This window comes from Marmota flaviventris, chromosome 8, assembly GCF_047511675.1.
Source record: "Marmota flaviventris isolate mMarFla1 chromosome 8, mMarFla1.hap1, whole genome shotgun sequence".
Classification (NCBI taxonomy): Eukaryota; Metazoa; Chordata; class Mammalia; order Rodentia; family Sciuridae; genus Marmota; species Marmota flaviventris.
The window spans coordinates 108,980,805-108,993,160 of record NC_092505.1 but is presented as its reverse complement, the minus strand read 5'-3'; the positions used below and the strand labels follow the sequence as shown (position 1 = coordinate 108,993,160).

The following is a 12,356-nucleotide window of genomic DNA, read 5'->3' as shown; positions in this document are numbered from 1 at the left end:
AGATTCATTCTACTTCTCTCCCTTTCCTATCCCCTTCCCTTCCCTTCATTCCCCTTTATCAAATCCAATGAACTTCTATTCTTCCCTCCCTTCACTTATTGTGGATTAGCATTCACATGTCGAAGAAAACATTGGTCCTTTGGTTTGGGGGATTGGCTTTTTCACTTAATCTGATTGTCCCCAGATCCATCCATTTACTGGCAATAGTCATAAAGTCATTCTTCTTTATAGCTGAATAATATTCCATTGTGTATATATATATACCACATTTTCTTTATCTATTCATCTATGCCATTTATTGATCAGCATCTAGGTTGGCTCCATAGCTCAGCTATTATGAATGGTGTTGCCTTAAACATTGATGTGGTTGTCACTGTAATGTGCTGATTTTAAGTCCTTTGGGTATATATCAAGGAGTGGAATAACTGGATCAAATGGTGGTTACTTTCTTAGTTGTTTGAGGAGCTCCATTATGCTTTCAGAATGGTTGCACAAATTTGTAGGTCCACCAACAATGTGTGGGTGTACCCTTTTCACCACACCCTTGCCAACACTTATTATTGCTTGTATTCTTGATATTACATTTTTGGCTGGAGTGAGATGAAATCTCAATATATTTTCAATTTGCATTTCCCTAACTACTAGTGATGCTGAACATTTTTTTTCATATATTTGTTGACTGATCGCATTTCTTCTTTTAAGAAGTGTCTGTTCCGTTCCTTTGCCTATTTATTGTTTGGGTTCATTTTTTAAATTTTATTTATTTATTGTGTGTGTGTGTGTGTGTGTGTTAAGCTTTATGAGTTCTTTTTATATCCTGGAAATTGACACCCTATATGAGGTGCAGGTGGCAAAGATTTTCTCCCATTCTGTAGGCTGTCTCTTCATGCCCTTGATTATTTCCTTTGCTGTGAAAAAGCTTTTTAGTTTGATGCTATGCCATTTATTGATTTTTGATTTTACTTCTTGCACTTTAGGAGTCTTAAGAAAGTCAGTTCCTGAGCTGACATGTTGGAGTGTTGGGCCTACATTTTCTTCAAGCGGGTGCAAGGTTTCTGGTTTAATTTCTAGGTCTTTGGTCCACTTTGAGTTAAGCTTTGTGCAGGTGAGAGAGGGGGCGTTAAAATTCACTCTGATGCATAAGGATTTCCAGTTGAAGAGGCTGCTATCTTTTCTGTAGTGTATGTTTATGGCGCCTCTGACTAGTAGGAGATAACTCTTATCTATGTGGGTTCATCTCTCTCTTCTCTTCTGTCCTGTTGGTCTTCATGCCCATTTCAGTGCCAATACAATGCTGTTCTAGTTATGATATCTCTGTAGAACTTCTGTGAATATAAAATTTCCTGACTTTAAGGCTGAGACCAACAAGCATGGAACTTGACTAAATAAATACCACAAATACTAACCCCAATGCTGGTGGCAATATGAACAAGGGAGAGCCCATGGGCAGGAAGGTTATTGTGATTTTACAGGTGAGAGACAAGGACACCCTGATTTAAGAGACAGGAGATACTTAGGGGATTCCTTTAAATTTAAGGTATGATAACATTTTAGGGTCCATCTTAGGAAAAATAGACCCTTCCCTTTCCCAAGAAGAAAACAGGAAAAAAAAAGTCTAGGGAATTCCCAGGATGTCCTCTAATGAAGGAGGAGGAGAGGTGGCTAACGCAGAGAGGACCGGAGACAGGACCTCCTGAGCCAGAAGGAGAGGCCTGTCCTCTGCCAGGAGGGCCCAGCTGCTCCAATAAATCACCCCCTCGTCATGCTTCCCATCAGAAGCCTTCCTGAAATTTATTTCATTAGGAAATGCATCAGGGTGTAGGACACGGAATACAGATGGGAAGGTGGATCCAAGGTCAGAAAGAAGGGAAAAGAGCAAGAGATCAGGGGTAAGAAGGAACAGAGAAAGGAAGGAGAGGGGGAGATGATGGAGGTGGAGGAGAGGGAGTGCTGGAGGGAGCAGTGCCCTGCTCAGAGGAGGGGAGAGCCAGCATTGCACGGGAGAGGGAGGAGACCCCTAGAGGTCCCAGGGAGCAAGCCCTGTCCAGTATTGAGGGTTCTGTCCAGGTGATGTGCAGAGAGGCGGGTCTACCAGGTGGTGAGAGGACACAGGCTATGTGATCCTGTGGTCAGTCATGTCCCTGTTGAGTATCTGACCCTCAGCAGATAACCCCAAGCCAGGTTTCCTATCTGTGCCCTGTCACTGTACAGAACTGGAAAATGCCAGGCCACCTAAACCTTTGACTCTCAGGAACCTTCTTGGCCCCCAAAATTAAGGAAGTACTGGAGGGGACTGCTTTTTAAGTTCCCCTTTAAAGGACATGCTCCCCTTTCTTTGTGGACATCAGCTCTAGTGTTTCCAGTTCCGGGCCTTTCCTAGGACCTTCAAAACCATTCTGTTAAATCAAGAATAGAAGACTCCAGCCCTGGCTTGAGTACCAGCTTTTGTCTAGTCAAGCTTGTCTGATAAATATTTCCTTTGCTTTTTGTCTCTGACCTCCTGTTTACACAAAGGCCTGTCTTAGAAAATTTATGATGAAAAGATTAGAAATTCCATGTTATATGCCAGTTCTCCTCCGTTTCTTCATATGCTTTGTTTAAGAAATATTCATAAAGCCTGTGAGTTCACAAACATCTCTAAAGCCAGATATTCAAAATCGGACATCACACGCTATAATCATGACCCATGGGTTTTCCATGAAGAATGAGAGTTATTTGTCATCAATATCATATCCATAATAAATAATTAGTGACTTTGGATACACCTATATTCTGAATACATGAGCTAAATTCCAATTAAGCAAATGAAAATTATGTGTAAAAGTAAATACCCCCACTTTCCTTATGTAAGTCTCCTCTTCCACCGGCTTAATTCCTGGTGTGTTAATCTCAATTATATCCTGAGTTTTTCACACTTACCAAGATGAAAGCGAAAAGCAGTTGGAGTCACATTTCCGGTTCTGAAATTTGGCTCTCTGAAGAGCTGGTACCCAGGTTTTCCCAGTAGCACCAAAAGTGTGAAACAACTTTAAATAGATGAATATTGTATCAGTTGTTATAAATGATTCTGATGCTCCCTTTAGTTTGATGTTCAGGAAGTCTGGCAGGAGGAGTCTCCTGTGACACGCAGACTGTAGGCACCCTCCTGAAACCCATCTGGGTAGCCAAGAAGAGTTCCCACAGGCTCTGCCTGGTAAAGGGAAACAGTGCTTTCATTTGTCTACAGAGTCAAATAAAATAAAAATCAGTATACAAACAGTTACTTTTAGTTGGAAAAGAACCAAAATAGAGACTAAGTAATTTCAGGCTGAGAAATCATCAGCTTCTTCTTGACACATTCTCACGGTTTCAGCCATAAAGCTCAGCAAAACCTTGGTCTCAAATTGGTTTTGCTTTTCTTTGTCTTTCATCCTTACTTCTAGATACTGGATACTCTAGCTAGATAGTTCACTGAGAGGTGTGTCACGGTGATAATAACTATATAAATAAAACAGCATCTTACCCTGCAGTACCAATTTTGGATTTCTTAGCACAGATTCTTAAACTGGAGTATTCTTACAGATCATCAGGTGGAATCTCCCTACCCTATAATTGTAAGCATGGTGCAACCTGCCCAAAGCTTTGCATTTCTATCAAATCCCCTGTGACGTCCAAGCTCCCCAATCCACCACTACCCTCTGAGTAGTGGGGATTTCTGTGAACCCGCTTGACACTGTTTAGCTATGTCAATTTAGAGACGCTGTAGCTGCTCCTGTCCAAAAACTGATGCAACTTAATGATGTAAGAATCTTGAACTGTGATGTAAACGTGCCATGAACTGTTTAGAATGCTTTTCCTGTAAGGCTCATGGCACATATGTGAGAACAAGGGCTTGGGGAAGAAGACAGAACTGGCTCCACTCAGAAGCCGTGTAACTGGACACATTGCCAAATCTGTTGTGTGTCAACGTGCCTATCAAATAACTCTTGTATCACAAGATAGCTCTGAGAAGGGGCTTAGGCATAAGTATGTTAGACTGTGCTTGGCACATAATAAGTGCAGAATAAACTATTGCTCTTATGATGACGGATATGATTGCTAGTTGTAATATGCTTGCTTTGCTTTGAGAGATATATCTTGATAAGGGGGCATTTGGATGAAAGAAATAACAAAATCCATCAAACCCAGTTTGTGCAAATAACATGACTTCATTGGAGTATGAGTTTCACAAGAAAATGGGCAGAGGAACTTAAAATCTGGGGTTTTGCCTATCTCTCTACTTCTCCATAGACAAAGGATCTTTGTTCTGCCCTTCTCTGTTCAGCTGCTTGCTTTTCTCCTTCCTCCCTTCCCTTTCCCCTTCTGCTTATCAGTTTTCTCCTCTTCTGCAGGAACATAACTCTACATGGCTACTGAAAGCCCGGCATCATCTCCCCTGATAAATCCCTGAGGGAAGAAAAGGGGAGGGCCAAGCAATCAGAGCCTACTCCAGGGCCAAGAAAAGAGGAGTGAGCTGTTTCTCCTGGAAGGGGTACCCAGGCAGAGGGGATGCACCCAGCTAGTGGTGGTTATCATCCAAGGCACAGAAGGCCAAGGATGGGGCTGGAAGGGAGGAGAGGAGGACAGGAAGAGAGTCGAGGAATTCCACAGGACAAACCCACCCCAAGGTCTGGAGACAGAGGATTGTCCTATGGCCACACAGAGAAGAGTGTTCCTGGAGAGACGGAAGCAGGCCAGGCGCCCAGGGCATTCGGCTGCCTCACCCTGGTTCAGAGGCTGGTGGGAATTCCCTGCCAGCGAATGCACCCAAGCAGAGATCTACAGAGCAAATGAAAGAACTGAGCAAAACGAAGGAACGCAGGCAGAACAATAGTATTGTCTACTCATCTGTTTTGTCTTTGCTCAGGATGAGAGGTGCAAAATATGAAAGAAAGGGAGAAAAGAATCTTTGCTTTCCCTCTAGGTAAATGGAAGATTCCCTTCAATCAAAGATAAGTTACGAGGTTTTGCTTCCGTCACAGAAACCAGTGCTGGGGCATGTAATGCTATTGGGACCCTAATTATTAATTTGGTTGGGTGGAACCCCAGGGACGTATTTACAGTAATTTTAGTCCCTGGAAATACGGAGTTTGACATGAGTTTTAGATCAGCAGAGTAATTGAATTTGGTTTAGAGAATGAATGACTCAGGAGAAAGTGGGAAGCGAGACTGGAAAACTGTGTGATTGCATTACCCAAGGTCTGCTCCTCCTGCTCAGGAACAAAACGTGGCTGTGAGAGACACTGTGTGCCACAAGAAGGTACCATGGGAGATTAGCATTGCTAACAACCAGGCCAGCACAGGGGTTTGCACTTGGAATTCTGTGCGGGAAGGATGGCAGTGGCCAGGGGAAGCTAGCTTACTATTGGCCAAATCGTTTCTGTTTAGAGATAGGCAAAGGCTGTCACCAACACAGGGACCTCAGAGATGTGCGAAGACAAACTGGTTTATAAGGAAAGCAAAAATTATACATAATTGTGCTGAAAGAAGGTCACCATTATCATATCCACCAAGAGCAAATTATAATCAATGAAGTGGGAAATGAAAGAAGCAAGCTGGTGAGGTCTGCTCCAGATGAGCTCAGGAAAAAGATGCAGGCTCGGAGGGGAAGGGAAAGGTCCAGAGCAGTGTGTCCAGAGCAGGTGGGCTGGAGCGGTGGGGACTTAGACATGGAAGGGAAAGGCCAGTGGAGGGCTGGAGGGAGACACAGTGCAGGACGGGCCTGTAGGTCAGCTGGGCACCAGGAGAGGAAGGAGCTCCCCTACCTCAGAAAAGGTCATTTTGGCCAGAAGCATGTGAGGGACGAGAAGAGAAGGAAAAAATGCATGAGAAGAGAAGGAAAGCCATTTCTTGTTTCTCATGGGAGAAGACAGGAGAGAATTCTATGGCATCCTGAAGACGTAAATAAGCAGTATTTAATAAATGAAGTGGAAAAGGCTATCCGAGGAGATTGGTATGAGCAGACTACAGTGCAGTTTCAGATGAAGAGGTGCATGAGGAAATGGGGGGTAATGTTGGGCAATGAGGTGGGGCCAAGAAAAAAAGGGAGGTGGCAGGAGTGGGTGGTACAAGGGAAGTCTGTGATCCAAGGACCCTTTAAGGACCGTTAAACCTCCTACAGGTGTGGACAAAGCAGAACGGAAAGGCTCAGGATGACATTGATTCTGTGTGATTGCAGTACCCAAGGTCTGTTCCTCAGGTAATGATTGATTTATGCCTCTTGATTCATGCCTTTGAAGACTGACTCTAGCACCCTGAAATGAAAACCACACACATCATGTGTGCACGTGTGTGTGTGTTATAAAAAGAAGCAGGATCAAAAAGGAAGGGGGCTGACTCTTCACTAAGAGGAATATCGCCAGCTGAATTCACCCTGCAGGAACGATGGTGTTTTCGGGGAGGAGAGTGTTCCCAGCAAATGGCATCAACTCCACATGAGCTCAGGAAAAAGGTGCAGGCTCGAAGGGGAAGGGAAACAAAGAATCCCTGGGTCCTTTGTAGACTATCCCGACTGACTTCTTTTCTTTATTGTTAGCTGATAGGAAACTGCTATGGGATCAGTAGGATGAAAATAAGTTCACCCATCATGTCAGAAGTGAATCTCATTCCTAATAACAGTGACTCAGCTGGTTACTCAAGAACAGGGTTAGGGTGGGAAGATCATAACCACTGCAGGTAAGTCACACCTGCATGCACACAGGCACCCATACCTGTGCATGCACTTAAATACAGGAAGACACAAACAAGACCCCAGACCCTGCCACAGCCAGACCTCCACTCATCCAGAGAGTGCCTTCTAGACAATTACTGTGCACTCATGCTTATGTGTCTGTTATGGATTGGGCACACATATGGCTGCACCCTACCTTCTTGCCGATTTATGTACAGATCTTACATTTTCTTAATACCAGTAGGACAAAGGAAAACCAGAGTCTAATGGCCTTACTACTAGGAAGGAATGACAGCTTGATTTGAAATGTACACAAAAAAGATACATAAAGGGATAAGGGGGCTAGATTTCTGTAAGACATACCACAGTGTATCAGTGAAGTTTACATTATGAATTTGAATCAGATAAGCCATGATTTTCTTTCTAATACATAGACTAAGTTCTTACCTTTTAAGTTACTCCAAAAACTTTATATCTTAACCTTCCCTGCTCAGAAGTTATTAGAAACGAATAGACATGACAGATAGCATGCATACGTAGCATTTAAATGTGGAACTAGGTTAAGTTTAGAAAAATCAAAAGAATTAGTATGTAAGTTATAAAAGCAAAAGATATTTATTCTGAATTATTTAAAAACACAAATGATAATGGGGGGAAGGAACAGGTATTTAAAAAAGAATCACTAACCTATGCAAGAAATGGTAAGAAGAGCCATTAAATCAAAAAGAAGAGCAAAAATCTTATTTATATGGAAAGTGCAAAGAAGATCAAAAGACAAATTAGAAATCAGATACAGGAAAGTGAGCATGATGAGAAATTATAAATAGTTGTTCTTGAAAATAAGCAAAGCTAAATGATTAAGGGTGTAGCAGTTATTACAAAATATAAGAGCAAATATTTAGTGCATTTTACTGAATGAAGTCCACAGCACTTTACATTTTTTATAATTTAACCTTTAGGAATAATGAAAAGGTACTTTTCTGCTGAATATTTGGGGTTTATAGAAATGGAAAGCAGAGAATATAAGGTAAAATAAAGGCATTTAGACAAAGGAAGATAAAACAAGTACAAGGAAATGTGGAAGTAAATCAATATCTACAAGTTAGAAGCTGTTAAGTTTGAGGAGGAGGATATGAAAAAAACTCATCAAGGGACTGCAAGAAATAAAACTAGAGCAAAATGAAGACGTTGTGCAGTAAGTTCTGCAAGCACCCCCAAAGTCCTAATTTAAACCAGGGTAGGAAAACATGGCGTCTCTCCAAAAGAAGCATCTGAGGATGAAGTACCTCCTAATAATGGGATGCATTGTAGCCAGAGGTTTGGGCCCAGATGGTTGAGATTAGCTGGAAGAGGCTCAGGAAGGGCCCTGGGAGGGGCAGACAAGATGGAGATTTAAAGGAGAACTCATCGGGTATCGTTAAAAGGGAAAGAAAGAATCCCAAAGTCCTGATCGTGGGGATAGGTCCTTCTGGGAGAGCAGAAATGGGGAAATCTATAAGTGAGTGAGGGAGGAAGGAGGACGTGCCAAGTGGGGGAACCACATTACAGAAAAGACGGCGAAACCACATCATAGGCGAGGAGGGAGAGGGAGTGGAGGGCAAAGAAAATGTAAGACATTGATTTTCAAAGCCATGCAAATTGTTGGTTAGGGGCGGAGTAGAAAATGCGTAAGTAGTATTTCCAAGTGCCATTTATGACAGTGAATACATAAGGACAAAATATTACATATGGAAAATAAACCTTAAGACACAAATTGGACTCCCTTTGCTAAATTCTAGATTTAACATGAAGGGGATCCATCAGGCTCAAGAGACTGAAGGGGTGAGGGTCACTCATGTGGCTTCCTTAAGGAGACTAGGAGGGGATGCTCAGCTGATTGGGCCCTTGTCCTTCCTTGGGAGCACAGAGCCACCTCAGATGCAGTGACCGTGTCTGTTCCAGCTGGGGTCAGCACCTCAGCGCTCTGCATGTGAAGCTTGCTCCTTCTCAGTAATGGAATGTCTATAGTACGTATTTTTGTGATTTATGGTGGTTAAAAAAATCAGGACTTCCTAGTTAGTGTAAAACTCTGAAAATGATTAAAGCCTCCCTTTATCCACAGTGGAAGAGAGTATGCCAAAGATGACCTAATAATTCCCGTTCTTACCCAGCGACCCTTAAACTTTGCTTCTCTAAACTCAGCAATTTAATTTCTCAGTATAGTTCATAACTCTCAGATCTTTTGTCCTATGAAATTATTATGTTAAATAGAGGGAGTTAACAAGATAAGGTATTTTAATATAAATTTAGATTATTTTGCAGGAATGATAGAACAGATATTATCTAGAACTCAAAACCCTTGGCACACCAATACTATAAGGTTACAGAAGGTAGACTCAGGCCTAGATTCCAGTATGGCTTCCATCAGCCTAGCAAAGAGCACTCAGCCTCCTGATGCAGGCTCCTTTGGCTGTAAATGGAGAGTATTAATTTCTATATCTATTTCATCTCTTGAAGAATTCTGAGAATGGTATAATGGACTTCCACCTTCAGCTAATTGGAAAAACAAGACTACACAAATTTAAGGGAGTGTTGTTTTAAAATCTCTGCTTTGCAACAAAGCTGTGGAGGTTATTTGAGACTCTATGGTCAGTCAGTTTTGAACTTTTATGTCACGTCTGTGATGAAAGTGTTCCCTGAGTTCTTGTTACGACTATTCACTGCATAAATACTTAATAACGTGGAATCTAGATTGTTCTGTTACAGACTATTTCTTTCAATAAAAATAAGAAAACAGATAATATGAACCTGTATACAACAGATACATTTTTAATTCTTTCTTTTTTCCGATAAAGGGACTGTCATCATGTTTTCTGTGCTAAGAAAACTTAGATTTTGTCCCTATTTCATTAAAATGTTTTCAAGGCTCTTTCTAACAGCCCCAAGACTCCCTTTCCACACCTTACCCTTCTGTCAAGATATCATAATCTCTTCCCCACTTATCCTGTGGTCTTCTGGCCTCTCCATCTTTCTTCATGCTATTTATCATCATCGTTATACTTTTTTGTCTTTTCAGCTTAATTCATCCTCCAAAATAAAATATATGACACATTGAAAGAATTTATATATGCTTATTCACAGCTGATATTCTATATTCAAGTATACTAAGATCTTCATTTATATGTTTTGACTTCCCCATAATATTCAAAGCTCTCACTTTCCTGAGATTGCTTCTTTTTAAGTGCTCAAATGCTTCTCCGGCCTTGTCTGATATGAAACGCTCTGCTTAACAGTCCGCATCTCTGGGAACCCTCCAGCGTGAGGAAGAAGAGGAGGCAGTGGGCTCAGCATCAGCTGCCTTGCATTCCTTCACATGCTACATGGCAACCTTCTCAATGCCCCCATCACCATGGGAATGAGTGGAAAAAAGGCTCTGAGGGTGGAACTGCAGCTTCTGCATAGACTTATCCTACTGCTTCCCCGATAATCTATGGAATTTACATGTGTGACGGATCGTGGACTCTACTTCATGTCCAACCAGAGCAGTAAAAAAACTGTGCTCCATTTGTGTACCATGAAGCAATCTGCATTCTGCTATCCTGTGTTAGAACAAATAAATAAATAAATAGAATTTATGGAGTTTTCAATGCCAATAAGAAAAGTTTATGATAAGGAAAATTCAAAATGAGATGTTTATCATAGGCACACATCTTCATTTGGTTTCCATTGATGTATCCAACAGATATTTATGAATACAGTATTATGTAAGAAATTAAGTAGGAACTGGGGTTGTGGCTCAGTGGTAAAACACTTGCCTTGCACATGTGAGGTCCTGGGTTCAATCCTCAGCACCACATATAAATAAACAAATAAAATAAAGGCATTGTGTCCATTTACACCTAAAAAAATTTTTTTAAAAAGAAATTAAGTAGACCATGTATACATATTTTGGACTTTAATGAATTGTTAAAATACTAATGCCCATTTTTAAATGAAAATAAAATCTTCAAATAACTTATTTTTAAATAATTTCATAAAGATAATGAAAGCAGCATAATAATATATTCAGAAGAATATTATAAAAATTAGATTACACAATTTGAAAGTCTATAGCAATTAGCAATTGAATCAATAATTAAAAATCTCCCAAAACAGAAAGCGTCAGACTCAGACACATTTACTAATGAAAAATACCAAATATTATACCAGTTCTCTACAATCTCCTTTAGAACCTAGAAGCAGAAAGAATTCTTTCTTACCTATCTATGAAGCCAGCATTACTAAATATGAAAACAAGACAAAGATATTATAAGAGAAGAAAAATACTGATAAATATTTCTCATGAATCTACATGCAAAATATTAGCAAGTAATATGCAACAATGTGTAAAAAAATATATGCCACAATACTGGGATTTATTCAGGCATGCTAAACTAGATCAGCATACAAAAAATCAATAATCCTAATCCATCACAGCCAACCAGCTAAAGAAGAAAGGACACATGATTATATGAACAGGTGCAGAAACGGCATTTGACAAAATCCTCTACCCATTCGGGATTAAAAATTCAGCCAACCAGGAATAGGTTAAATAAATTTGATTACCTGTGAACAAAGACAGTTTTACCTCTTCTTTCCTAATATGTGCACTGTTTGTTTCCTTTTCTTGGCTAATTGCATTACCAATGCAGTAATACAACATCTTTGTTCAGAGATGACATGATCATTTATATAGAAAAAAAATACCCTCCTGGAACAAGTATGTGTTTAGTACGAGGTTACAGGATATAAAGTTCACACGCAAAAGTCAACTGGTTACCAGTATACAAGAAAGAACAAGTGAAATTTGAAATTAAAAGCATAAGACCTTTTAACTTAGCCCCTCCCCCAAATGAAATACTTAGGTACAAATCTGACAAAATAAGTGCAAAACCTCTATGAGGAAAACTGATGAAATTCTGATGAAAGAAATAAAAGGATTCAGTACAAATAGACAGTCCTCGTTCATGAATAAGAAGATGCAATGTTGTCAATGTGTCTGTCAGTTGTTCCCAACTTGATCTATTGATGGAATGCAATCCTAATCAAAATCCTAGCAGAGAATATTAATGACACCAATAGATTAAATCCTTGTGAGGAAGCAGAGATTCCAGAATATGTTAACACGTGAGACAAAGTGCTACAACTTCAGCGCTTCCTCTAAGTCCTCATATTGAAAACAGCCTGGCCCTGGTGGAAAGAGCGACAGGTGGATGAAAAGCCCGTGGAACCAGCCGGTTATGAGATGAGTGAAGATTTGAAAGAAGGATCCCCAGGTCCTTGGTGCTGATGTCACAGGAGTTAGAAAGCACTTTCCACAATAGCTGCCATGCTCGCATAATGACGTGTAGGTCGAGGAGGGACCCGGGCCTGCGTGGTCCCCGAGAGCTGTACTCTGTCACACTGCAGCATCGCCACCTTGGTTTGTTAAGTGTGCTCTGTGGTGTCCACACCCAGACTTGCCTCATGATTCATTTCTCAAAGGGCCTACCACCAGTGAGTATGCCTGGTTGAAAGTAGGAATCAAGCACGTTTTTTCAGTCTATTGATGCCAAGGGGAAGATTTGGACACAGCAGAACTGGAGACACAGGGAAGGAGGATTGCTTGCACAATATAAAGAAAGAGATGAGGAATTGATTTTAAACCATG

The 12,356-nt window shown here is 40.8% G+C and overlaps 1 long non-coding RNA gene across 5 annotated transcripts in view; it reads left to right on the top strand.

Moving 5' to 3' along the window:
* LOC114091274 (uncharacterized) overlaps window positions 1–10,295 on the top strand; it is a 69,640-nt gene extending 59,345 nt beyond the window's left edge. For all 5 annotated transcript variants that reach the window (XR_011708370.1, XR_003582486.3, XR_011708371.1 and 2 more), the window contains 2 exons: window positions 6,140–6,217; window positions 9,961–10,295. This is a non-coding gene — a long non-coding RNA (uncharacterized lncRNA). The remainder of the gene's footprint in view (window positions 1–6,139; window positions 6,218–9,960) is intronic.
* The last annotated feature ends 2,061 nt before the right edge of the window (window positions 10,296–12,356 follow it).